The sequence below is a fragment of the Hypanus sabinus genome, chromosome 16 (genome assembly GCF_030144855.1).
Source record: "Hypanus sabinus isolate sHypSab1 chromosome 16, sHypSab1.hap1, whole genome shotgun sequence".
Classification (NCBI taxonomy): Eukaryota; Metazoa; Chordata; class Chondrichthyes; order Myliobatiformes; family Dasyatidae; genus Hypanus; species Hypanus sabinus.
In genome coordinates, this window is record NC_082721.1 from 62,967,810 (window position 1) to 62,991,698 (window position 23,889).

General features: G+C 42.2%; 1 protein-coding gene and 1 long non-coding RNA gene across 8 annotated transcripts in view; one reads left to right on the forward strand and one right to left on the reverse strand.

Moving 5' to 3' along the window:
• LOC132406370 (uncharacterized) overlaps window positions 1–4,050 on the forward strand; it is a 147,363-nt gene extending 143,313 nt beyond the window's left edge. Inside the window, exon 6 of the long non-coding RNA XR_009516147.1 lies at window positions 3,672–4,050. This is a non-coding gene — a long non-coding RNA (uncharacterized LOC132406370). The remainder of the gene's footprint in view (window positions 1–3,671) is intronic.
• Window positions 1–23,889, reverse strand: part of smarca4a (SWI/SNF related, matrix associated, actin dependent regulator of chromatin, subfamily a, member 4a) — a 216,958-nt gene that overhangs the window by 129,795 nt on the left and 63,274 nt on the right. The window lies entirely within an intron of this gene.

Below are 23,889 nucleotides of genomic sequence, written 5' to 3' on the forward strand. Positions count from 1 at the left end.
GAACCCATTTACTCCTACACATCTATCCAATTTTATTAGTCTCCCCACATGCTCATCTATATGAATGGGAAAAGTATACAGTACATGGCAGGACCCGGAGGAGTACTGATGTATAGAGGGATCTTGGGGTGCAAGTCCATGGTTCCCTGAAAGTGGCAACGCATTTCGAAGTTCAAGTAAATTTATTATCAGAGTACATATATGTCACCGTATACTACCATGAAATTCATTTTCTTGCAGGTATTCATAGTAGAATGAAGAAATAGAATAGAATCAATGAAAAACTATATACAAAGAGTAAGAAACAGCCAATATGCAAAAGACAAACTGTGCAAATACAAAGAACAACAAATAATAACAACAAAATAAGTAAATAAATAATACAAAGAACTTGTTTTGTAGAGTGTGTCAGTTGTGGAATCAGTTCAGAGTTGAGGTGAGTGAAGTTATCTGCACTGGTACAGGAGCCTGATACTTGTAGGGTGTTAACAGTTCCTGAACCTTGTAGTGTGGGACCTAAGGCTCCTGTACGTCTTTCCTGATGGCAGCAGTGAGAAGAGAGCATGGCCTAGATGGTGGTGGTCCTTGATGATGGATGCAGCTTTCACAAGAAGGCAGGGTGGTAGTGAGTGTAGGAGTCAGGAAGTCTTACGCCAGGCATGGAAATTTCCCAAAGCTGGGACTATCGTAGATTTTCTGTCTCCATGGGTCATTTTGATCAGATCAGTCAAAGTGGGAGCTTCCTATGGCAGGAACGTTTAGCAGCAGATACCAGGGCAGGAAAGAAAGGGCAAGCAGAAACATAAACCTGAGGAAGAGGACAACTCGAAATGGTGTGAAGATTTATCAGAGCTGTTTTTATTTAAGAGCTTACATTAACATACATGTTTTATAAAGCCAATTACTTGCACCAGTAGTATACTAAGCCCAGCTCATTGTATTGTTTCACTCTTAGTGAAGGAGAAACATACATTGAGTAAAGTGCAACTGTGGCTCAGTTAGTAGCACTGGTGTCTTAGATCTGAAGGTTCCAGGTTAAATTGGTAAACAGGTTTATAATTGTTACACAGAATGTATAACACAGGCATGGGCAAACTACGGCCCGCGGGCCATATGCGGCCCGTTAAGCTTTTTAATCCGGCCCGCAGAACTTGATGAAATTATATTAATAAACCTTGTTAACGTTTTTTCCCCGCAATTCTGGCGTTTTCCCAATAGATGACGCACTGTATATACATTTGTGGCGACCCATTTCCTGGCACATCCGAACCGGCTCACAATTAGCCAGCGTTCCGGCTAAGGGAGATAGCCTGCGGGGATTTGTGAGCACAGAGCTTTGGAGCCTCTGCGCAGGGGGGACAGGTTGAGGGAGGCTTAAAAGTGAGGCTGGGGATTTCGAATAAAGTTTTTTTCTTCGACTGCAGTTACTGAGTCCATGTCGTAATTTTAGCGCTGCATGTAGCACACCGCTACACATTGACCTTTGTTGAGGTGCAGCGTATTACTCCACATTTGCGCTTTACTCTTTGTTTGGCTCGACCTATTTGTGCGAACAGGCGTTCAGCGTCATGAACATCAACAAAGCCAGCCACAGATCCAAGTTAACTGACCAACACCTCAGATCCATCCTGAGAATCGCCACAACAAAACTAAATCCAGACTTTGATGCACTGGCTAAAAAGGGAGACCAACAACACTGTTCCCACTGAAATTAAAAATAAGTTTCTTCGTTGTGTTATGTAAAAAATGCATTTGAAAATATTTTTTTCAATAAGCCTTACATGTTACATGTCATTTCTGTTAAGTGATGGACATGAGTAGTGCGCAGGTGCACGTACGTTCTCAAAATATAAAATGCGCTCCAGATCAAATAACGCGCTCCGCATACTGGCTGGTCGTTGTTGAGTTTTGGCACAGGGGACAATTGAATAAGAAGGAGCAGGACAAGTAGACCTGCATCTCCTACCGTCTTTGAAATAAAGACAGTCAGGAGGAGAGGGATGATGATAATATCTTGAAGGATAACAGAATTTTCAGTGCTTTAAAATAATAACTGTTACTATTAAAAAAAGCTGTATTTTATTCATTTAATTTTCAGTGTTTTAAAAGTCATTTCAATAAATAGCTAAATACCATGGGACTTCAAAGACAGATATTTTGTTGTAATGCAGTTGTTCATTTTCAATTGAAATTAAAGCACATGTTTTCTACATATCCCATGATATTTTATTTTCTCTTATGAGGTGTATTACCAAAACACTCCGTCCATCTGCTCCTGGTCCGGCCCCCCTGTCAAATTTTAGAACCCTTTGTGGCCCACAAGTCAAAAAGTTTGCCCACCCCTGGTATAACAGTACAGCACAGCACAGGCCCACAATGTTGTGCTGAACTACACTAAGATCAATCTAACCTTTCCCTTCTACATAGCCCTCCATTTTTATTACATCCATTTGCCCATATAAGAGTCTCTTAAATGCCCTTAATGTAACTAAATTTACCTCCTCTCCTGGCAGGGCATCCCATGCACTCAGCCCTCTCTGTATTAAAGCCCAACCTCTGACATCCCGCCTATACTTTCCACCAGTCATCTTAAAATGATGCCCTCTGCTCTTAGCCATTTCTGCCCTTGGAATGTACTGAGATACAGTGCACAAACTTGTCTTGTGTGCTATTCATACAGATCAATTCATTACAATGGTTTATTGAGTTAGTACAGGATAAAACAACAACAGAATGCAGAATAAAGGGTTACAGTTATAGAGAAAGTGCAGTCAGGCAGGCAATAAAATGCAAGGTCAAGAATATGAGGTCAAGAGTCATTCCTTTTGTACTAGGAAAACATTCAACAGCAGGGTGAAAGTTGTCATTGAACCTGGTGGTACATGCTTTCAGGGTTTTGTATCTTCTCCCTGATGGGAGGAGAGATGAGAGAATGTCTGGGGTGGATGGGATCTTTGTTTATGTTTCACCGAGGCAGAAGTACAAGGTGGAGGTTTCTGTGATATGCTGAACTGCATCAGTAACTCTGCAATTTTTTTGCAGTCATGGGTGGAACAGTTGCCAAACTAAGTCATAATGCATCTAAATAGGATGATGCATCGATAGAAATTCCACTTGAGGATTGTGGGTTATAATCCATACAAGAATCCTTGTCTTCGAGATGAAACATTAAACAGAACCCCTACCTGCCCATTCACCTTGCTGACATTACTTGGAGAGGAAGCTCACAGCTCAGTACCTCCCTCAACTGTTACCAAAGGGGGTAAAAGCCTATTTGTGCAGCAAATTCTCAGCAAAGCCATCTTGTGGTACCATAAAATGATCATATGTAGCTACCAATGGCCAAGGCCGCAAGATACTGTAGAGAGTTGTAAAAACAGCCCAATTTATCATGCAAACCAAACTTCCCTCTATTTCCCACCGGCTCGGGAAAGCAGCTAAGATAATCATCCAGACATTCTCTCTTCACCCCCTTCCCCAATGGCCAGAAGTTACAAAAGCTTGTGAGTATGTATAACAAGGCTCAGTGATAGCTCCTATTCTGTTGTTAGCAGACTCACTAAAGATGAACTCTTGATCTCAAAATCTGCCTCATTATAGTCCTTGCACTTTGTCCACCAGTACCACACTTCTTTGTAACTATAACACTGCATTCTGCTCTGAATCTACAGATGTACGATAGAGAGCATACTGACTGGATGTATCACCACTTGAAATGGTGACGCTACAGCATAGGACCAGAAAAATCTGCAGACGGTTGTAGACTCAGCTATCACGGGCAAGACCCTTCACACCATCAAGGGTATCTTCAAAAGGCAATGCCTCAAGAATGCCGCATCCTCACCATCTTTGACACATCCGGTTCTCATTATTACCATCAGAGAGGAGGTACAGGAGCCTGAAGACAGAAACAGCATCTTCCCCTCTGCCAACAGATTTCTGAATGCTGCATGAACATTACCTCACCATCTTGCTCTCCTTTTGCTCTACGTACTTTATAATTTTATTATTGTAATTTATAATATATTTTATGTATTGCACTGTACTTCTGTACACAAAACAACAGATTTCCTATGTCAGTGATGATAAACCTGATCCTGAATCCTTTTTGCCACGTTGATGTACTTTTGCATGGCATGATCTGTCAGGATGGCATGCAGACAAAAGCTTTTTATTGTATCTCACTCAGCACGTGACAGTAACGCCCCAACACCAACAAAAATGCTGTGTGATCTTTCAACATAATTTACTGTACACAAAGTCCTTCCAAAATCCTTGGTCCCACATGCAAGTGAAGAAGACTGTAGCTCCCTCACCATGCTTGTAGGTACGTGAGGAAGGAAGAAATAGCAGTGGGAATTTTGTGGTTATATATGAGACTGGGTTGCTGTGCATGACTGTAGGTTCCTTTGCTGAGAGGTGAAACAGTTAGCTTCCTAATAACAATCCAATAGCTCTGAATAGAATCACAGCATCACCATGGAACGTATCCGAGATGTATCAGCAGATATGTTCAAAGCCTTCATCCTCCCTACCCTACCCACACACCTTGTCCCTCACTTACCACCTTCCAGCTTGTAATCCTTCCCCTCTCCCCACCTTCTTATTCTGGCTTCATCCTCCTTCCTTTCCAGCCCTGATAAAGGGTCTCTGTCCAAAACATCAACTATTTATTCCCCTCCATAGGTGCTGCCTCACCTGCTGAGTTCCTCCGGCATTTTGTGTGTGTTGCTCTGTATTCAAAGCCTGCTTGTGCAATTACAAACAGGAGCTGAATACAGAACAGCCAAACCATCGACTCGCCTATCATAAGCATAAAATATAAAACGTAGAATTGTACAGCACAGGGATAGGCCATTCAGACCATTAACTCTGTACTGGCCATCTAACCAATACAAATTAATCTCATCTGCCTATAGGGAGAAGGCTAGAGAATGGGGTTGAGGGAAAATAAATCAGCCATGATAGAATGGTGAAGCAGACTCAATGGGCTGAATGGCCTATTTCTTTTGGTCTTCAAACAACACACACAAAATGCTGGTGGAACTCAGCAGGCCAGGCAGCATCTATAAGGAGAAGCACTGTCGACGTTTTGGGCCGAGACCCTTCGTCAGGACTAACTGAAGAGAAAGATACTAAGAGATTTGAAAGTAGTGGGGGGGGGGGGGAGGGGGAAATGCAAAATGATAGGAGAAGACCAGAGGGGCTGGGATGAAGCTAAGAGCTGGAAAGGTGATTGGTGAAAGTGATACATAGCTGGAGAAGGGAAAGGATCATGGGACGGGAGGCCTCAGGAGAAAGAAAGGGTGGGGGGGAGCACCAGAGGGAGATGGAGAACAGGCAGAGAGCGGAAAAAAAAACAACTAAATATGTCAGGGATGGGGTAAGAAGGAGAGGAGGGTCATTAACGGAAGTTAGAGAAGTCAATGTTCATGCCATCAGGTTAGAGGCTACCCAGCCGGTTTATAAGGTGTTGTTTCTCCAACCTGAGTGTGGCTTCATCTTGACAGTAGAGGAGGCCATGGATAAACATATCAGAATGGGAATGGGATGTGGAATTAAAATGTGTGGCCACTGGGAGATCCTGCTTTCTCTGGCGGACCAAACCTAGGTGTTCAGCGAAACGGTCTCCCAGTCTGCATCGGGTCTCACCAATATATAAAAGACCACACCGGGAACACCCGACGCAGTATATCACACCAGCCGACTCAAATGCATCTCTCCCATTTCCCACACATCTGCCCTCACCCCATCCGCCTGCCACCCCACTCAGGATAGGGTTCCCCTTGTCCTCACCGACCACCCCACCAGCCTCCAGGTCCAATGTATAATTCTCCGTAACTTCTGCCACTTCTAACGGGATCCCACTACCAAGCACATCTTTCCCTCCCCCCCCCCTTCTGCTTTCCGCAGGGATCGCTCCCTACGCGACTCCCTTGTCTACTTGTCCCCCCCCCATCCCTTCCCACCGATCTCCCTCCTGGCACTTATCCTTGTAAGTGGAACAAGTGCTACACCTACCCTTACACTTCCTCCCTCACCACCATTCAGGGCCCCAGACAGTCCTTCCAGGTGAGGTGACACTTCACCAGGGAGTCAACTGGTGTGGTATACTGTGTCCAGTGCTCCCAGTGTGGTCTTTTATATATTGGTGAGACTGTGTTCCACCAGCATTTTGTGTGTGTTGTTTGAATTTCCAGCATCTGCAGATTTCCTCGTGTTTGTTCTTTTGGTCTTATTGTGTTAAATAGTCCATATCCCTCCAAAACCCAGCTGTGCATGTGCCTGCATAAATGTCATCATATCTGCTTCTACCACCTCCCTGGCAGTACAAGCCAAGCACCGACAGCTCTCTGTGTAAAAAAGATTTGCTTTGCAACTATACCCCTCTCACCTTAAATCTATGCTCTCCAGTATTTAGCCTTTCCAAACTAGGGAAAAGTCTCTGAACATCTACGTTCGAGAGAAAACAATCAAAATTGTCCAATCTCTCCTGATAGACAAAGGTCTATTGAGTCTCTACTGTTCAACTGTAGGGCTCAGGACAGCTCTCTGCAACCTCTTGACTCCCATCAAACAAACTACAGTCAGGGAATAATACAGTGTGGAAATAGGCCCTATGGCTTACCACTATTTAGCATCCATCGAAATTAGATTAGATTAAATTAGTTCTATTTATCACATGTACATCAAAACATCAAAAAAAAAATACAGTGAAAGATGTCGTCTGTGTCAACGACCAACACAGACTGAGGATACGTTAGGGGCAGCCTGCAATTGTCACCCTGCTTCCAGCACAAACGTAGCATGCCCACAATTTACTAACCCTAACCTAAACTACATCCAAATAATCAATCCAACCATTTTATCCTCCCTACATTCCCTATCACCTCCCCCTAAGATTCTATCCCTCATCTAAATGATAGGGGCAACTTATAGTGGCCAATTAAATCTATCAATCCACAATTTTAGGGATATGGCAGGAATCCTATTCTGTCACAGAATGAACATGAATTACCTGAGATCAGGTCTGAGTCTGGATTAATGGAACTACTAGGAGAGAATTGTCCTAAAGGACTCATGTTCTGCAACCACCCTTCCACAAGCTATCTCAAAACGTGTTTTAAACAGGATATAAGAGATTAACTAACAGAAGCAAGAGTGGGCCAATTGGAGCTTCATGCTTACATCTCTATCAAATAAGATTACGACAGATTTTTTTTCCCCATATCCCTTAATTCTCTTGATATCCAAAACACTATTAGCTTGCACAGCCTTCTCAAGCACAGAATTGTCATCTGGGTGAAGAGTTCTCAACTTATCCCCTTATTCTGAGACTGTGACCTTTAGTTCTGGACTTCTAAGCTGGAGACACAAGAGACTGTCAATGATGGAAAGAGGAGCAAAATATTAACTATTTGAGGTCCTCTGTGGGTCAGGCAGCATCTATGGAGGTGGTATGGACAATCAATGTTTCCGGTCCAGACCTTTCATCTGGAGTCCACAGGTGACTAGAGAAAATGAGACACAAGACACTGGAATCTTGAGCGAAAACAAACAAGCTGGTGGGGGAACTCTATGGATCGGACAGCACCTGTGGAAGGAAATGGACAGTCAACATTACAGATTGAGAGCCTTTATCTGGAGCCATCAGTCTAGATCAGGGGTTCCCAACTGTTTTTATGCCATACACCTCCACCACTAACCAAGACGTCTATGGACTCCAGGTTAAGAACTCCTTGTCAAGATGAAAGGCATTGATCCAAAACATTGACTGTCCATTTCAATCCACAGATGGTGCCTGACCTGCTGAGTTTATATTTGCTCCAGATTCCAGCATCTGCACTCTCTTCTGTCTCCACCTCCCTATTCTGCCACAGAGCGTAGATGAATAGGCTGGACCTGTAATGTTTTCTGTCCAATTCCCTTCACAAATGCTGCCTGCCCTATGGAGTTCCTCCAGCATCTTGTGTTTTTTCCTTCCTCAGCTAAAGAACTCTATTATGAGTCCTGACGAAGGGTCTTGGTCCGAAACGTTGACTTTTTATTCCTTTCCATAGATGCAGCTTGACCTGCTGAGTTCCTTTTGTGTGTTATTCTAGATTTCTTATGACTAACCCCTTCCTTTGACATCCTGATCCTCCATTCTCGACATCGCAGCTAGGGAAAATTTCAACTCAGCATCTACCCTGTTGTGTAAGATTATTTTTTATCTCTCAATGAGATAGCCACTGGATTCAGCAACCCCCTCCAGCCCCCAACAACTCCACTGTAAAATTCCATTCAATTTGTAAGTTGTACAGCAGAAATGTTCTCTTCTGTATGCCCTTCTCTCAGGATATTCTTAGCTGTATTCCCGGCTGCAGATTACTAATTTCAAAAAGGGCACCGTGTCACATCTACTGCAGCAGATCGATTCAAAAGATAATTAAACCCTTTCTTCCCTCAGAAAAAAAACAAGTGCACTGCTGTGCAAACCATCGCTGGCGGGGAGTTAGTTAACCAGTTTTCTCTCTTCTTTTAAAACTAATTGTTTCACCAATCCAATCACACAGCAAACATCTCAGCTGTCACAGGAAGTGTAGGCTGAGTGTAGTTTAGCTAGTGTGGGCTGACCGAGCTTTGCACTTTCCCAACGGGGACTAAAAATAGTCAGATTACTTTACTGGCTGTGCCTTGTAACGAGCTGCCGTCAGGCGAGAGAATAAATGGGACCCAGAGAGGAGAGAATTTGCCTGTTAAGCACAAATTGGTGGTTGTTCGGATGGAAAATTTAATTAAATGAACCCCAGATTCCACACGACAATGATCACAGTACCAATCTCTATGGGATATCATGGTCACAGTCTTCCAGTTAGGAAAGCATCCTACCACCATGTCAACTTTGGATGCAATTAGCTAGCTGGATCCCATGTGCCTTAATTTTCTGAACTGGGCTTCCATGTGTGACCCTTACAAAAGTCCATTTGGACAAAGCATGTAATTCTGCCTCTCTCAAATTTCTTAGCTACCTCATCAAAAAACTTAATCAAATTAGTGAAATAGGACTGACTGTTCCCGGTATCAGGTGATGGCTACCTGCCTTATAAAAAGGAACATTAGCTATTCTTACGGGTATATTTGAAGTGAAGGTTCACAGGTTCTTGATTAGTAAGGACGTCAAAGGTTATGAAGGGAAGGCAGGAGACTTGGGGTTCAGAGGGAAAATACATCAACTAGGATCAAATAGGCTGAATGGCCTAATTCTGCTCCTAAGTCTTATAGTTTTACTGTTTGGGCTACTTGCTTTCTTCCAGCAGCTTCTTATTTTTATCCTAATAATTTTAAAATATCTTTACCCATCTTTGCTCCATTTCTAACCATACTCACTAGCAGGGAGCTGAGGAAAAAGATCAAGCCCCAGTTCCTCGACGAAGGGGACTGTAAATCTGTTAAACAGGCTGGGTGATATTTACACCGTTGAAGAAGACTTCAGCAGAAAAATCCAAGCTGACAGTGCAGTGGAGTATGAAGAATGTATTGTGGGAGTTACTGTGCTTCAGCTAAGACCATAAGACATAGAAGCAGAATTAGGCCATCTGGTCCATTGAGTCTGTTCTGCCTACCAATCAGGACTGATTGATTATCCCTTTCAACCCCAATCTCCCTGCAGCCCTTACTAATAAGGAATCTATTAACCTCCACTTAGAGATGAAGAGGAATTTCTTTATCTAAGGGTGGTGAATCTTTGGACTGCATCGCCACACATCACTGTAGAATCCAAATCATTGGGTTTACTTAGAGCAGAGGATGATACATTCTAGATTGGTAAGGGCGTCAAAGATTGTGGAAAAGAGGCAGGAGAATGGGTTGAAGGGGAAAATAACCAGCCATGATCAAATTGTGGAGGAAACTCGACTTCTATGTCTTATGGTCTTATATATACCAAATGACTTGACCTCCACAGCCATCTCTGGCCATGAATTCCACAGATTTACCATCATCTGGCTAAAATTAAACTAGGTGATGAGAAAGATCTTAGGGCAATGCTAAGAAGAGTAATTCTGGATACCCTGTACCTTAGTTATACCTCAAGAATCTTCAGGTTATTTTTGAAAGGCTCTTCATGGGAGCACATTCCCTGGCCAACAGCTCTTGTGTATAATATACAGCTGGTCTGAAGTCACAAAAGGCACAAAAACAAACGGAAGTTCCTTTTTGCAACCACGGGATTACAGCCAAATGAACGTGAATTTATCGGGCTTGGACTCACCAAAAGATGGGATAAGATGTATACAACTTCTGCATTTCATTCTTTATTTTGAAAGCTGATAAGGTGCTTAAGAAGGCGTATGGTGTGTTGGCCTTTGTGAGTTGGGGGATTGAGTTCAAAAGTTGCAGCTCTCTAAAACTCTGATTAGAGCACACTTGGAGCATTATTACTGGTTGCCTCATTATAGGAAGGATGTAGAAGCTTTAGAGAGGGCGCAGTGGAGATTTACCAGGATGCAGTCACAAATAGAGAGCAGGTCTTAAGGACAGGTTGAGCAAGCTAGGGCTTCTCTCTTTGGAGCAAAGAAGGAATAAGAGATGGCTTGATAGATAATAAGATGATAAGACGGAATGAGTGCGGTCCCTGAAAAAGATGTTTGAGAATGGTCTACTTGGCAAGGCTTTGAAAACTCTGCAGTAATGACATTTGGAGTATTGTGAGCAGTTTTGGGATGATTATCTAAGAAAGGATTATGCTGGCAATGGAGAATGTACACAGGAGGTTTACGAAAGTGATCCCAGGATTGAAAGGATTAATTTGTGAAGAGCATATGATGGCTTTGGGCCTGTATTCACTGGAGTTTAGAAGAATGGGGAGGGGGATTTCATTGAAACCTATTGAATATTGAAAGAACTAGATAGAGTGGATGTGGAGCAGGTGTTTCCTATAGTGGGAGAGTCTAGGACCAGAAAGCTCAGAATACAAAGACACCTTTGTCCCTTTAGAACAGAGATGAGGAGGAATTTCTATAACCAGAGATTGGTGAATCTGTGGAATTTATTGCCTTAGCCAAGTCACTGGATGTAATTAAGGCTTGATTAGTAAGGGTGCTAAAAATTACAGGGTGAAGACTGGAAAATGGGAGTTGACGGGGAAAATAAATTAGCCATGATGAAATAGTGGAGCAGACCCAATGGACCTAATGGCCTAATTGTCTTTCAGTATAATATTCCAAAAAGTTGTATCCTTATCAAACTCCACCAAAAAAACAAAGCAAATTAGTTTGTGACTTACCTGTATGTGGTCTATGTGACCTTGAACATAATATAGATGCTGAAATTGCCAACATAACTTCAGGACTGCGACTAACTCACTGAGCCCATGAGTTTTGAGAGGTGCTTCTGGGAAAATGCCTCAACTAAGTCCTGCCTTTTCAAGCAAACAGAAAAGAAGTCAGAAGAATGGAGCTAGAGCTGTTGGGGAAGGTCTAAACTCATTAGGCAAGAGAATGGGAACTGGAGTGATAGGGCTGAGGATGGGGTAGTTGGTATACAAGTCAATACAGTGTGTAGTGAGACTGTGAGGAAGGACAGGCAGATGATATAAGGCAAAATTGTAGTCACTGGGATGAGTTAAAATGCAACATGGGGGCAAAATCAAAAAGGGTGATGAATACAGGACTGAATGTGTTATATTTAAATGCACAGAATAAGGTAGATGATCTTGACAGGCAGGTATGATGTTATGAGAACCTCTGAGTCGTGGCTGGAAGAAGATCATAGTTGGCAGCTTAACATTCAAGGATAGACATTGTATTAAAAGGGCAGGCAGGCAGACAGAGGGGTTGCCGTGGCTCTGTTGTTAAAAAAATGAAATCAATGAAAGAGATGACAGAGGATCAAAAGATGTAGAATCCTTGTGAGTATAGTTAAGAAACTGCAAGGGTAAAACCACCCTTATGGGAGTTATCTGCAGTCTCCAAGAAGACCACAACTATGTCGTGGTTTGGAAGTTTTCATGCCTCAATGAGCTGGAGAGCTATGTTAGCTGGAGACAGGGTCTTATACTTTGGTTCTTGGTTGGGTCACCCATGTCTATGAATTCAAAGGGTAGAGGCCAGACCAACACTGGTCTACTGGTTTGTTGTGTATTTACTATTTCAGTAATAAGAGTAATACTGTAAATATATTGTTTGATTAAGCATTCTTTTGTTTACATAATGCATTGTGGGTTATCTGTAAAAGTAGGTAAATGTTATTACGCCACCACAACGTACACGTGCGCCTCTCTTAAAGTAAAAATCAAGTTAGACTCGCATTCTGGACTCTGTGTTTTCCTTCCAATTAGTTTTATGTTTTTAAGTTACAAAACATAATACAGTCCTCCAGGTTCAGAGGTTCAATTCAGGGCTAACAACCCTAACTAATCAAACAAAACTGTTATGGAAACAGAAATGAACAATCCTTCTACATCTATGTGTGAGTTTTCCTGAGTCTCTACCAGGGACTTGCATGGCTGACGGTAGAGAAAAACAAGAGGAAGCTACTGGCACAATGAAAGAAGCCCTGAACACCACCAAGATCAAGACCAAAATTGGTTACTGGAATGTATGAAACGTGTTCAACACTGGCAAGCTAGAACAAATGACTCCAGAAATGCATTGTTACACCCTGCATATCCCGGGTGTCAGTGAAAGCAGATGAACAGGATCTGGCAGACTAAAGGCACAGTAGTATCACTGAAGAAAAGTACATCTGATACAAACAGCTGCAATTGGAGGTAGACGTAACACCACCCCATGACATAATCATCATCAAGCACCAAAGTTACTTCACGAGGTTCATGAATGTGTTCAATGGTGAAAAACTAATGGAATTCTGTGCCCTGAACAATTTAGTCATAGGAGGGATGCACTTCCCACACCATGAAATCCATAAACCCACCCAATGGACGTGACCAGAACCAGATTGGCCATTTGATGATCAAAGACACCAGTGTGAGATCTGCTTTCACCATTCAGCTTAAGAACAGACTTCAGGCCTTGCAAGACTTTGACAAGGATGTGTCAGTAGATAAGATCAACACTGTATGGAAACAGATTGCCTCAGTCTTCAAGAACACCAAGGCTTGTATATAATAAAGAGATGAAAAGAAGAGCAAGAATAGATACAGCAGGTACATGGACAGGCTTAGAAGGATGGAAAGTTAAAGAGGAAAGTGCCAGATGCAAAGTCAACATGACAAGGTGAAACTTCAATTAGCATTCTCTGAAGCTAACAAGAAGGTGAAGAGACTTGTCAGAAAGTATTAAGAAAATCTGCATGGAAGACCTTGCACAGCACGCCAAAGAAGCAGTCGATTGAGGTCACCAGGGAAATAAATATGTACAAGATTTCAAAATTGGTATTTGGAAAGTTCCAAACCAGATCCAGTGGTCCAGTGAGAGACATGAACGCTCTGCTTTTGACAACTGAGAAACAGCAGAATGGACAGGGTATTTCTGAGAATTACTGAATAGACCACCACCAAAAGGAGAACTTGACATACAAAAGGCAGCAGAAGACCTCGACATCAACACAGATCCACCCAAGAAAGAAGAGACTGTTGCTGCGATTAAATCATTAAAGCACAGCAAAGCTCCAGGACATGACAATTGGAATACTGAACTCGTCAAAGCTGAACCAAAAGTTGCAGCAGGCATCCCTCAACCACTGTTTACTGTAATCTGGGAATGGGGACAAGACCCCAGGAACTGGACAAAAGGAGTTGTTAGGATCCCTAAGAAAGGAGCACTAAGTGATTACAACAACAACTGTTACATCACACTTTTGTCAGCACCCAGCAAGAATCTCGCCAGTCATTGTCCAATGGATTACAGATGCTGTTGATGTGTGCTTGAGGAAAGAGCAAACTGGCTTCAGGAAGAGCAGAGGCTGAGTCAACCAGATCTTCACACTGTTTAACAGTGCACAGTAACAGAGACCACTGTATGTAAATTTCATAGAATTTGAAAAGGTTTTTGAACCACAGGAAGTGCATTTAGCAAATTCTCAGATCATATGGGATCCCTCCCAAAATTATCCAGCTCCTCCAGAGTTTCTATGCTAACTTCACCTGTACAGTAGGGGGCAGCAACTTGAGCTTTGAAGTCAAGACAGGAGTCAGGCAAAACTGTGTGATGTCTGCAGTATTGTTTAACCTGGTGATTGACAATGAAAGATAAGTAGAAAGGCATTAGGTGGACACAGTTCTCTACTTTGGAAGACCTTGACTTAGCAGATGAGCTCGCATTACTATCATATACATGCCAGCACAAGCAAGAGAAAGCTCAGTGCCTGTGTACCTTTGGTGGATAGGTTGGATTCAGAGTCAGTCAGAGTAAAAGATACACCACGATCCTCAGTGTAGTGTCTCCTCCTTGTATCACGGCATGTGACAGTGACTTACCCAGCACTAGAAGATTCACCTAACTGGGCAGCATCATTCAGCTGGATGGTGGGACTAAGGGCACAATCCACAGCAGACCCAGCAATGTCTTCATGTATGGGGATCATCCAAGTACAGTGTCCAAACCAAATCAATGCTCTGTCAGAGCTGTGTTCTGTCCACGCTCTTGTATGGGTCAGAATAATGGCTCATGACAGAGCTTGACCTTTCCAAGCTGTTATCATTTCATACCACGAGCCTCCAGAAGATCCACAGTATCTTATGGCCAAGAAAGATATCCAACCATGCCCTACTCCTTCAGTGTCATCAGGAGGACATGGTCACAATCATTATGAGGAAGTGTTGGAGATGGCTTGAGCATGGTATGAGAAGAGAGGCCAACTCCATTATCAAGATGGCACTTCACTGGAGCCCTGAAGGCCAAAGGAAATGTGGGAGACAGAAGATGTAGATGTGTACCCTGAATCACACATGAGAAGATGGCCGAGGACAGAGAGAGATGGAGGATCTTCATTACTGTCCTAAATGCCAACAGCATAACGGGCAGTAAGTAAATAAGGATAAAAAGATCCTAATGGGAGTTTTATGCAGGCCTCCAAACAGTAGCCAGGATGTGGGAAATAAATGACAAGGGGAGATAGAAAAGGCACATAAAAAGGACAATATTACGATAGAAATAGGGGATTTCAATATGCAGGTAGAATGGGGACATCAGGTTGGTGCTGGATCCCAAGAGAGGGAATTTGTGGAGATGGCTTTTTAGAGCAAGGTTTTTTAGGGTTGAGCCCACAAGGGGAAAGGCAGTTCTGGATTGGCTGTTGGGTAATCAACCAGATTTGATTAGGGAGCTTAAGGTAACGGAACCCTTGGGAAACAATGATGACAATATGATAAAAATCACCTTGGAATTTGAGAGGGAGAAGGTAAAATCAGACTTATCAGTATTATAGTTGAGTAAAGGGAATTAAAGAGATATGAGAAAGGAGCTGGCCATAGTTGATTGGAAGGAGACACTATCACGTATAACAGCAGATCAGTAATGGCTAGATTTTCTGGGGGCAATTCAGAAGGTGCAGGAAAGATTCATCCCTAGATGAGGAAATAATCTAATGGGAGGATGAGGCAACTATGGCTGACAAGGGAAGCCAAAGACAACATAAGAGGAAATTAGAGGGCACACAATTTAGCAAAAATTAGTGGGAAATTAGGGAACCAGGAAAATTTTCTAAAAAACATTAGAAGACAACTAAAAAAAAACTTAAGGAGAGAAAAGCTAGCCAATAATATAAAATAAAATACCATTAGTTTTTATTTCAGATATACAGCATAAAGAGTAAAAAAAGAAGTGAGTGGATATCAAACCACTGATAAATATCACAGGAGAGGTAGTAAAGGAGGAACAAAGAAATAGTGGATGAACTTAATATGTATTTTTTGTCAGTCTTCACTGTGGAGGACATTAGCAGAATGCCAGAAATTCGAGTGCGAGGGGGCTGAAGTGAGTGCTATTGCTAAAGAGTAAGTACTGGGAAGGTGTGTAGGTAGGTTACCCAAGGGTTCTGAAAGAGGTAGCCTAAGAGATTGTGGAGGCATTAGTAATGATCTTTCAAGAATTACTAGATTCTGGAATGGTTCCGGAGGACTGGAAAATTGCAAATGTCACTCCACTCCTTAAGAAGGGAGGGAGGCAGAAGGGAAATTACAGGCCACTTAGCCTGACTTCAGCAGCTGAGATGTTGGAATCCATTATTAAGGATGAGGTTTCAGGGTACTTGGAGGCACATGACAAAAGAGGCTGAAGTCAGCATGGTCTCCTTAAACGGAAATCTTACCTGACAAATGCACTGGAATTCTTTGAGGAAATAACAGGCAGCTAGACAAAGGAGAGTCAGTGGATGTTGCTTATTTGAATTTTCACAAGACCTTTGACAAGGCACCGCATATGAGGCTGCTTAGCAAGCCAAGAGCACATGGTATTACAGGGAAGATACTAATATGGATAGAGGATTGGCTGACTGGCAGGAGGCAAAGAATAAGAATGAGGTCTTTGCTTATTGGCTGCTGATGCCATAGGACTTGGTAATGGGTCTGCTTCTTTTTACTTATCAATGATTTGGATGATGGAATTGATGGCTTTGTGGCCAAGTTTGCAGATGATACAAAGATAGATAGGGGGCAGGTAGTGTTGACGAAGCAGGGAATCTGCAGAAGGACTTGGACAGATTGGGAGAATGTGCAAAAATGTGGCAGTAGGAATATAGTGTAGAGAAGTGCATCTCATGCACTTTGGTAGAAGGAATAAAGGGTTAGGGTTAAACTATTATTCTAATAGTCTACATCTTTATTATTACTTCGACTAATTTCTAAATAGCAGAAATCAGAGGTGCTAAGAGACTCAGCAGTCCTAGTTAACTTGCAGGCTGAGTCAGTGGTAAGGAAGGCAAAAGCAGTGTTAGCATTCATTTCGAAAGGATTAGAATGTAAGAGCAAGGATGTAATGCTGAGGCTTTATAATGGCATTAGTCAGGCTGCACTTGGAGTATTGTGAACTGTTTTGAGCCCCTTAAATAAGAAAAGATGTGCTGGCATTTGAGAGAGTCCAGAGGAGGTTCAGGGGAATGATTCCGGAAATGAAAGGATGAATGTATGCATGAGGAACATTTGATGGCTCTGTGCCTGTACTCACTGGACTTTTAGAAGAATGAGTGGGGATATCATTGAAACCTATCAAATATTGAAAGGCCATGACAGAATCGACAGGGAGAGCATGTTTCCATTAGTGAGAGAGACTAGGACACAGGGCACAGTCTCAGAATATAAGGACGTCCCTTTAGAACAAGGATGAGGAGGATTTTCTTCAGCTAGAAGATGGTGAATCTGAAGAATTCATTGTCATAGATGGCTGTGGAGGCCAAGTCACTGAGTAATTTAAAGAATAGGTCGATAGGTTCTTGATTTGGTAGGACATCGAAGATTACAGGGAGAAGGCAGGAGAATGGTTTTGTGAGGGATAATAAATCAGCCATGATGGAATGGCAGAGAAGATCAGATGGGCCAAATGGTCTACTCTGCTCCTATATGTTATGGTCTTATGGTCTTTTGGGAAGAAAGTATAATTTCCATAATGATTGCTTCATTGCTCTGGGAAAGCTGGTAATGAATGAGAATTAACAGGCAAAGGAAGGGAGTGACTGACATCATAGTGTGGGCAGACATGACCAGACCACAATATTCTGACTCATGTGAACCTTCATAAGGGAATTCATCCATGCATTTAAGGCTACTTCAGATGACCCACTCCATCCTCATAATAAACGATCAGGCAGTATTTTCACTGGGAAAAGGTTGTCAGAGAACTGCTGGAAGCAGCCGTTAGCACCACATTGTCAGTTTTCAAGTGGTTACAGCAACAAACTGAGACACACCCCTCCTCCTCCCGGAAATCCTCCCCATCACTCCCACCACTGGAGAGGTATTTGCGAAGAGATATTTAGAGTAACATCTGCTATGTGAAAAGGACAGGAATGTAGAGGTCTTGCACTAACTTCTCTAACACTAAACACTACAGTCTCTTATGTTTTCAGAATTAACTAAAATGTGATGTTTGCATATAAGGTGGACTAGCGGCAATTTAAACAAACAGAACAACATATTTTGAGCAAAAAGATTCAAACTGTAACCAATAGGCGTGAAGTGTTGGTTGAGGAGGGAATGTTGGTCAGGACACTGAGGGAGCTTCCCACTCTTCTGAATAGGCTCATGTTCACTCAACAGTCAGCATGGCGCAGTAGAAGAGCAGTAAGTGCAGCTGCTTTGCAGCGCCAGCGATCTCCGATTGGGGTCCAATTCCTGCCACTGCTTGTAACGAACTTGTACAAGCTAACCTCTCTTAATGCAATAGTCACAGAGACATGTAGCACAGATTCAAAGTACACCAATTATCAAAGTATGCATGCAGTATACAACCCTGAGATACATCTTCTCACAGGCACAGAACAAAGAAACACCATGGAAATGTCCAAAGAAAGAATCAAACATCCAACGTGCAAAAAAAATCGTGCAAACAGCAAAAGAAGAGCAAAAAATACAAATATAAAATATCAAACCACTGAGTCATTGAAACAGTCCAGGAATGTTCAGTTTATTTCACAGTTCAGTTCAATTTAGCGTTGTGTCATTGGCTGTTCACCCAAACAAAATCACACAAAGGAGCAATAAAACAAGGAGCAACTCACAGAACATGAACTACAGAGTCTAATCCACAAACCACATTGATTAAACCTTGCCCAAGAACCAAAGACTGTTGCGGGATCGAGCAAGAGGGAGAGCGAGACTGCCCCTTCTGTCTGCCCCTTCTATGTGCCAACACCTACAAATCCCATTTCCCTTTATTCTCTTTACTTCACTTCCCTCCCTTCCACCCCATAACCTTTATCAGATTCCACCACTCACACTGGGAGTAATTAACAGTGACTGACAGCACCCAAGCTCAGAATTGAACCCGGAGGTAGCAGCTTTACTATAAACTACAGAGGAAGCCAGCATCCTGCCCCCTTCCTTTCCCGTCCTGACAAAAAGTCTCGGCTTGAAAGGTTGACTGTTTATTCTCCTACTTTGATGCTGTCTGACTTACTTAGCAGCTCTATTAGCTGTGGCCTTGTTCCACTCATTAATGGTCAAGTGGTCAAGTTCTGAACAGGAATCCAAAACCTTATCCTTATTATTTGCTTCACAGTCGTGCTAACATAAGGGGAGATGCGGATTTTAACACAATGGGACAGGTGCACAAGTGCATTGAACTCAACTCAGGTGTTATAAGTGGGGAGTTAACTCTTTGTGGCGTGACAGTTATTTGCAAAAGTGCCCTCAGCAATTAATTCAATATGGATCTCTGAATTAAATATGTTCAATTTCAAATTCAGAGTTATTTATCACATGTACATCGAAACATACCATGAACTGTGACGTTAGCATCAACAACCAAGACGTGCAGGGACAGCCTACACAAGTCACCGCATATTCTGGCACCAACATAGCATGCTCACAATTACTTATTACAGCTTCATATCCATGTTTGGCTTCCCCAGACACAAACTGTTTGCCTGCAGGCCTGTTTGTCTCGGTTTCTCATCTCAACATCTGTCAGGTGTTAATTGTCATCTAGTTCGAAAGGTGTGACCACGCTGAGAGAAAAGATCCTCAAACCTTCTCATCCTCTGAACTTCCTGCATTTCAGAGACAAAAGAATTACTTTCAAAGTGGAGTTGCTGCTTTTAGGTGTACCTAAGATGACAAAAAAACCCACCTGATCTTCTGCAGATTGTGGCTGAAGATTTTTATTGTATGTCGTACCATGACCAACACACCACAGCAAATTCCTAATACATTGGATTTTGGTTCATTGGACCAATGGTTAATTGGGGCAGCTGTTGATTTGGGACAACTCCTAAAGATCAAAATCTAATTGAGCAAATTGCCAGGATTCCCGTTGTTTATTTGGGGCTTAATTGGGACAGGAGAATGTTGCTGAACAGTTTCTAACTAGAGTCAGTCATGTGCACTTGTGTGGCCATTGACATTACAACATGCTTTGAGTGAACAGCTCTTAAAAAGCATCAGTTGTGTGTGGCTGTGTTCAAGAGCTCACTGCAGTTTCAAGCATTCAGGCTTGGAGATTGCAAAAACAGTCGGAAGTGAAAATGAAACGATTTCACTACTTAAACAAGTTAGGAACTGTGAAAAATTTGAATGTTACAATGAAAATGAAGATTTGGAGGATGCATACATCAGAAGGATTGGATGAAGGCAGTCCACTATCTGTACTAGGTGTCTGCACTGAATTTGTTCATGTACAGTCACACAAAAGAACAGATCAGCGTACTCTGGATGAATTCTTCCATCATTAACTATTAGGAACTAATACATGGTCTTATGGTACTGTAGTAGCATTGGCAGTGTTCTAATTTGTTCTGCATTTCATTTAAATACATACTTTGTCACTCAATTTGTCATTTTTTATACTTTTTTAACTATTTCTATGAAACTTTGCCTAATTGGAGCAGCCACTCAATTGCACCAAGATGTATTGATCCTGATGTGTCCCTGTTAACCGGAATCCAGTATACATGAAAATATACAGAATTGCACAAAAGTCTTAGGTACCCTAAATTTTTTATAATTTTTTAGATGTTTATTTTTTGTCTTCTGTATTAGTGTACCAATAGAAAAGAGCGAACTTTAAATTTTCAAAGATTCATTTTCTAAAAAATTAAATGTTACAGAGGTTTTTTTGTATTTTGTTAAAGAATGTAACATATTAATAGACCATTTTTCAAATAAAAATGTGATTACTTTATATATATAACTCAGAGTATGATTAAAAAAAAGATAACAAACAGGTGTAGTGATTAATGGCATAATAAGTTGAATGAACTAAACTGATTAACTGAAATAGAAACGGGTGTAGAAGGAATCAAACTGGGCGAAGGACAACCAAACTAAAATATGAGCGTGTGGCAGATGTAACAGTTTAACCTTCAAATCACAAACAAGAAAAATCGGCAGATGCTGGAAATCCGAGCAACACACACACAAAATGCTGGAAGAACTCAGCAGGCCATGGAAAAAAAAGTACAGTCGACATTTCGGGCCTTCAAACCATGAATTCTTACACCACGGCAAGAGTGAGCATAGTAACAAGACACAAGGTGGTCATTCTGCATTAGCAGGGTCTCTCCCAAGCAAAAGTTTTGCACCAGACTGGAGTTTTGGGATGTGCTGTCCAAGCTCTTCTGAAGAAGCACAAACAAATGGATAAGGTTGAGGACCAGAAACACAGTGGTCAACCACAGAAACTGATCACAGCAGATGAGAGATACATCAAAGTGACATATCTTTGAAATCAGAAGAAAGTCCAGCGCTGCTATCATCTCTGAACTCACAGAAACCTCTAGAACCAAAGAACATCCCTCTACGGTCTGGAGAAGTCTTCTCTGAAGTGGTTTTCATGGAAGAGTTGCTGCCAAAAAACCATTGCTCCGAAGTGGAAACAAAGCCAAGAGACCCACCTGCACACAAAAACATACAGACTGGGGTGCTTAACAATGGCAGCAAGTGCTCTGGACTGACGAGGCAAAATTTTTAATTTTTGGCTCAAACAGGAGGCAGTTTGTCCATAGAAGAGCTGGAGAGTGCTGCATGGAAGAGTTTCTGCAGCCAGCAGAGAATCCCAGCGAAGGTTCCCTACAGGCTTAGGAATGTATTTCTGAAAATGGAGGTGGTGATCTGGTCAGAATTAATGGAATCCTCAGTGCTGAGAAGAACAAGCAGATTCTCACCCATCATGCAGTACCATCAGGGAGGCAGCTGATCGGTCCCAACTTCATTCTGCAGCAGGACAACGACCCCAAACACACGGCCAAGGTCATAAAGAACTATCTTCAATGAAAAGGACAAGGAATTCTGCAACAGAAGCTATGGCCTCCACAGAGCCCTGATCTCAACATCATCAAGGCTGTCTGGGATTACCTGTAGAGATAATATAAGCAAGATAGCCAAAGTCTGTGAGTTCTCAAAGATGCTTGGAATAATCTACTAGCCGATTTTCTTTCAAAAAAAAGTGTGACAGTGTACCTAAGAGAATTGAAGCAGTTTTAAAGGCAAAAGGTGGTCACAGCAAATATTGAAAACAAGAGAAAATCTACAGATGCTGGAAAGCCAAGCAGCACACACAAAATGCTGGAGGAACTCAGCAGGCTCGGCAGCATCTATGGAAAAAAGTACAGTTGACGTTTCGGGTCAAAACTTTTTACATAGTAAAAAGTTTTGACCCGAAATGTCAACTGTACTTTTTTAAATACTGCTCTTTATTGTAATTTTTTGATATTTAACTTTACATTTCATTGTTTTTGAAAGCATCTTTGCTTTAGAATATTTTTTACATGTGTTTAAGACTTTTGCACAGTAATGCATATGGTGAATAAAGTTGATCCTTGAAAAAACATCTCATATGAAAGACCTCCAAAGTACAGAATTCCTCATGAAGTATAATTCGTGAGGGCAAAGGGTAGTGGCTTGCCAGGAAACTTCAGACAGAATTAATGGGCCTGTCTATTGCAGAAACTAGCCTTCCCTCCATGGAGACACAAGAGTGACCGCAGATGTTGTGTGGCTCACACGTTAATGCTGGATATTAATGATGCAATTTAGCAGATCAGCCAGCATCAGTGGAGGGGATGCTCCACTGATGTTTTGGGCATAGACTCTTCAACAGGACTGGAAAGGAAGGGAGCGAAATGTGAAATAAGAAGATGGCGTAAAATAGGAGTATAAGCTGGCAGGCAATAGGTGGGATCAAACGAGAGGGAAGGTGGAAGGGTGGGGGAGGAGCAATGAAGTTAGAATCTAGGAGGGGATAGGTGGAAGAAGGAAAGGGCTGAAGAAGGTGGCATCTGATAGGAGGAGAGTGGACCATTAAAGAAAGCAAAGGAGGAAGTGAATCAGCATGAGATGATCGGCAGGTGAGGAACCAGGGTGAGAGAGGAACCAGAATGGTGAATGGAAAAAGACAGGAGGAATGGGGGAAAAGTTACCGGAAATTAGAGAAATCGATGTTTATGCTATCAGGCTACCCAGACGCTAAGTGAGGTGTTGCTCCTTGCTTCCCTGCATGGACACTGTCTACACTTTCCACTGCCTCGGGAAAGCAGTCAACATAATGAAAGACCCCTCCCACCCCAGTCTTTCTCTCTTCTCCCACCCTTCATCAGGTAGAAGATACTGAAGCTTGAGAACACATACCACCAAGCTCAATGACAGTTTCATTCACACTGTCATAAGACTTGAAGGGGCTCCTTCCACAAAAAGATTAGCTGTTGATCAACAGTGTCAAGGGGCAGAAGTGGGCATAGTTGTTATTACTCGGGAGATGGTGCTTAGGAAGCTGAAAGGTCTGAAGGCAGATAAATCACCTGGACCAGATGGTCTACACCCCAGCATTCTGAAAGAGGTAGCTGAAGAGATTGTGGAGGCATTAATAATGATTTTTCAAGAATCACTATATTCTAGAATGGTTCCAGAGGATTTGGAAACTTGCAAATGTCACTTCATTCTTTATGAAAGGAAGGAGATAGAAGTAAGGTAATTATAGGTCACTTAGCCTGACTTCAATGGTCGAGAAGGCTGAGGTTTTGGGGTGCTTGGAAGTGCATGATAAGGCAGACCAAAGTCAGCATGGATTCCTTAAGGGGAAATCTCGTCTGATCAATCTATTGGAATTCTTTGAGGAAATAACAAACAGGATAGATAAAGGAGAGCCAGTGGATGTTTCTAACTTGGATTTTCAACAGGCACGTGAGACTGTTTAACAAGATGAGAGTCCGTGGTATTACAGTAAAGATACTAGGTCCAAAGGGCACTGCCTCAGAATAGAGATGTCCATTTAGAACAGAGATGAGGAGGAATTTCTTTTA